Consider the following 4,808-nt stretch of genomic DNA (forward strand, 5'->3'; position numbering starts at 1 on the left):
AAGACATGAAAATGCAGTTCCTCTGCTATGCCATGTCCTCAGTAATATCTCCTGAGGTCATGTTGACACGTTAGCAGACTTTATATCTGGCAAAATGATTGTTTTTTGTTTTAGGAATACACTCTTTTTGTAGGTCTTATATAGAAGTCTCTTAGTTTTGCATGAGATGTGTCTCCTATTGGCCCAAGACTACATTTAAAATGTAATTTTGGAATTACAAGGTCATTTTTTAATTCCTGAATTTTATAGTTCAGTATGAATAACATCACTAAATGATACAAAAAAATTACAGTGGTATATTTAATACAAAATAAATGCCTCTCTTTTGGAAAACTATACTTTATATATACACAGATAGCTCAACTTGTAGAAGCAATGGATAAAATTGGCATTAACCTTAAAATCTTCAAAAAAGGAAAAACTGCTTAAATTTAAGCTAATCCAGGATAAAGGGACTCAGTTAACTTGTTCTTGTAAAAAACAAAACACTTAACTCTTTGTTACAATTTATTTTTAGAAATTTATTTGCATTCACTCTTTAACAAAAGTACCTTTCATATTACCTGTTGTTTATAGAAAAAAACAAAAACAGAAACTTTTCATGTACTGTATGTGGAATTTGACACCTAAGTAATTTTTTCTTGGTCCAAAATGGTTTCTAGGTATTAAGTGCCACTTTATTCACCACTATTTTGTATGTTAAGTCTTTGTAAATTACACTTTAAAGCTCACCTGCTTGTCTGGAGTCAGACACACTTTTATTGATGAATCAAGAAATGAGTTCCAAGTTTTAAACACTCTGTTCTACCACTCCCAAGGTCTAAAACACCCTTTTAGAATACTACTGGACTGATTGTTGGCATCACTTATCTAAGAAAGAGAGATATATTCACAGCTGCATATTTTAAGCTTCCTTTTTATTCATGAAAATGCATGATGATAGTTACTTCCTTCCAATTACCCATAAGGTTGAATCTTTGTTAAGTCTTCACAGAAATGTAAATAACTTAACTTTTTTATTCTGGTTGACTGCTTCCATACACACATAAATTTTTTTTTTTCAAAAAAGGCAACTGAAGAAAAAAAAATTAAAACCATAGCCAGTGGCTTTGGGTGAGTAATGTTACAGGCTGTGCAGCTGTACTGTTAAAAGTTGTTTCTAATGTATAGTGCTGGAACAAAACTACACTGATATGTATTGTCAACTTGTTCTCCGCCCCTTCACCCCTCCAAAGTATTTTCTTGCTAAGAAGTTATCTTTCAGGTTCTGGTTAGTTGTTGTTAAAGATTCTGGGAAGCTTGATTCTTATAGAACTAAACCGTTCTAAATGATAACACTGAGCATCTTTGCTTCTTACTGTGTACTTGTAAATTCACATGAGAAAGTTTTGGATTCAATTTTTAGCTAATTGATGTTTACAGAATTCTAGTAATATAAACTTTAATAAAATAATGTTGATGGTCTCTAATAAACATTTTATGGGTTGTGGTCTTTTTTTGAAGGCTGTTTCATCTTCCTTAATTTCTTCATCATCATTATCTGGGTAATCCACTAATCTTACTTTGTTACTACCTGTTAGTCTATCTGTGCCATTAGCATCACCAGTAGAATGGGGAAAAGTACATTTGCAGTCACCAGAAGATGTTTTTTTAGGAAGACTTACCTTGTCTTCATTTTCTGTTGGTTTTTGAGTTTTCATAAACTTATCACAATCATCTTGAAAATCCTTTTCTTTTGGTGGCATATCTGCATCAACTTCTATTTTTCTTTTAACACAGATTTCTTCCTTCTGCAAAACTCTGACATCTCTGCTAGATAGTTCACCCTTAGGCATAGAATTCAAACTCTTCTGTATTTTACTCTGTCGGTCTTTCTCTTGTTCATATTTAATTTTCAAACCTTTGAATGTCTGAACATATTCAATACTTTCAAATGTTTTATAAAACTTTTTAACTATATATGCAACAAGAGACTTTATATTTTCCACTCTTATGTATTCAAATAGTTCAATAACAGCTGAATTCAACATATTGTACCGAGTTCCATTATCCAGAAAAGCTTTCACAAGTGGCTTAAAATGATTTCCCTTAATGATGTAATGATTATAACTTATATCTTTAAGGCCAATCATCCTTCTCATAAAACGAATAGCACATAAGACCAAGAAAGTATGTCTCGAATTCATCAAGATCAAGATACTTCTTAGCAAGTCTTTGCTCAAAATATAGGCTTTTATGTAATATGTGTGATGTTGCACACAAAATGTGAGCAGTTCTAAAATTAAGCTAAGCAGCTGTGCTGTTTGATAATTATTGAGGCAATTTTTGTTTTTGTCAGCTCCAAGTATACGATCCTCTTCAGATGTATCTCCTGAGATTATAGACAAAAGTGGTGCAACAAAGTTATCCATACATTGTTCATAGAAGAAATTTAGAAATTCAACTATTTCACATTTATAAGGTGTCACTTGCATGTTATCAGGGTCAAGTAGAACGCGAAGAAGTTCCATTATGTGAAAAGCATTTGCCAGCTCAGGATCAGTATCACTGACCATTTGTTCAATTACTACATTAATGAGGTTATCATCTTTCTTCTGCAGGGCTTCTTTTATTATGTACTCTCGGATCACGGATGGACTATACTCCACTAGATAAGCAAATATGTCAGTAGCAGCTGACCTTATTTGAAAATCATCCAGGCTCATTACAATTTTAAGAGCAGAAAGAATTTCCATGTCTATCAATGTTTTGAATAGTGCATACCTGCTTGGAGGCTTTAATGTTTCAGAAAATGTACAAAATTCCTTGAAAAAAAACATCACTTCACGACGTTTATCATCATCAGTAGTCTTATCCTTTAACTGTGCAAAGACTTGAGACAAAAATGTGTTGTCTGTCTGCAACATGTGAACTATTTCCATCTTGTTGAGAAAAATAAAAGTTTTAAGATCAGAAAGACAGTTTTCGTCCATTAAAGATGGTGTGGGCATAAGAATGTCTTGAATGTACTGTATCCTGTATGTCTGATGTATTATTTGCCTAAGTTTCCAGGATGTTATTGGTACAACTTCCTTGAACTTTGCATTTTGGGTCAAGAACTCCCTATACTTTTTTGGCTGAGCCAAAGAAGGGTCATATTCAAGACATCCCACCACATTCATGATACACTCATCTGAAAACACGATCTCAAACAGAGATGTCTTGTTAAGGAGTAAGATTCCTTTAACAATTATATGCAAACAGTATAACCCGTCAGTGTATCCTACATTCTCACAAGAGTGTAACAGCTGCAGTAATTTTTTTATATAGTTCTCATCATCCAAGATCAGGGCCAGTCTTTCCTTACGGAGAGGTGAGGCAAAAGCTGAGCTAACTAACTTAGCAATCTGTTTAAGTGTACTGAGCTCACAATTAGGCAGTTCATTCATATCATCATCAGTTTCCTGAGTATTATCAAATTCTTCCTCCATATCATCCAAATCATCCATATCATCTATATCATCCAAGAGTTTCTGAGTAATACTGACAGACGGGTCTTTACCTTGAACCTGGCAAATGTCTTTCCAGATCTTCTGACAACTTGTGCTGTCTTGGAAACTCAATGCCATTCCATGGTGCTCAGCTTCAGACCAAACAATTAATGTGTCCTTTTGTTTCTGATAGGGTGTGTCCGGATCTACCTTTGACTCAAGGATCAGTGAGCCATTGGACTCCGACCGAACTAACAGAGACAGATCCTGAGATTGCGTATAAACTGAGGTGATGTGCCCTGTGCCTAGATTATCCCATTGTTTGTGAATATTCAGGGCAAAAAGTTTCACAGAGGAACTCAGTTTATTTTCCATGGTGACCTCTGTTATTTTTACCTCAGTGCTGCTCTCCGCAAGGGCCTGACTATACGAAGGCTCGGATGTAGGAAGGCCCGGATGTAGGAGGGCCGGGATGTAGGAGGACCCGGATGTAGGAGGGCCCGGATGTAGGAGGGCCGGGATGTAGGAGGGCCCGGATGTAGGAGGGCCCGGATGTAGGAGGGCCCGGATGTAGGAGGGCCCTGGTGTACTGTACCCAGAATTGCCAGTAGCTGCTGCTGTTGTGGCTCCTATGGTGTGCTAGATGTCTAGTCCTGTGAATTGCAGAAAATGGTGGCATAGCCAGGTTCACAGAGATGCTGGAGGCTCCTGAGGTCAGTAGTGTTCCCCTAAATCTCACTTCCTTCCTATATCTCCTTCCGTCCATTTGGCTCTCCCATACTCTTTCTTAATATGTGCTTCAAAATGGAAACTCGCTCAGCCTAATCATGGCTGTCTGGAAAATCTTGGTTACAGCAGGATTCTAATGATTCTGCCAGGATTCTATTCTGAAGGAATGTTGTATACGTATTAAAGCCAGTTGCGAACTAGTTTACAAATAGAGGCTTAGGAATTAGAACCAGGAGCACTGTTCTTCCCATAATAGGTTTTGTCTCCCAGAAACGTTCATTCATCAGATGTCGGGGGGGGTTGAGACTTAGGACCTTAGACCTAAGAAAGTTTAATCACTTATATCCTTACCAAGTCCACATCTGACATTCCGTATTAAGAAAAGGGTCCCCTCCCCCACCCCAAAAGAAGCAGGAGCAAGTGAGCCATGAACCATTAGCAATAGTAAGAGCTCTGTAGTCTTCTCCATAAGGCTTGGCCTATACTTGTGCCACTCACTTATTTATCCATCCTCAGGGGAAGATATTGTTCTAAGAGGGAATTGGAAACTCCTTCATTCTGTTCAGCCCACCCTGAAGCTCTCTATTTTAGCACAGTGGGGCAATTTTT

General features: G+C 36.9%; 1 pseudogene; it reads right to left on the reverse strand.

Annotated features, from left to right (window-relative positions):
• Positions 1-1,394: 1,394 nt before the first annotated feature.
• LOC136386227 (serine/threonine-protein phosphatase 4 regulatory subunit 3B pseudogene) lies at positions 1,395-4,568 on the reverse strand (annotated as a pseudogene).
• Between the last annotated feature and the right edge of the window lie 240 nt (positions 4,569-4,808).

Source organism: Saccopteryx leptura, chromosome X, assembly GCF_036850995.1.
Source record: "Saccopteryx leptura isolate mSacLep1 chromosome X, mSacLep1_pri_phased_curated, whole genome shotgun sequence".
Taxonomy (NCBI): Eukaryota; Metazoa; Chordata; class Mammalia; order Chiroptera; family Emballonuridae; genus Saccopteryx; species Saccopteryx leptura.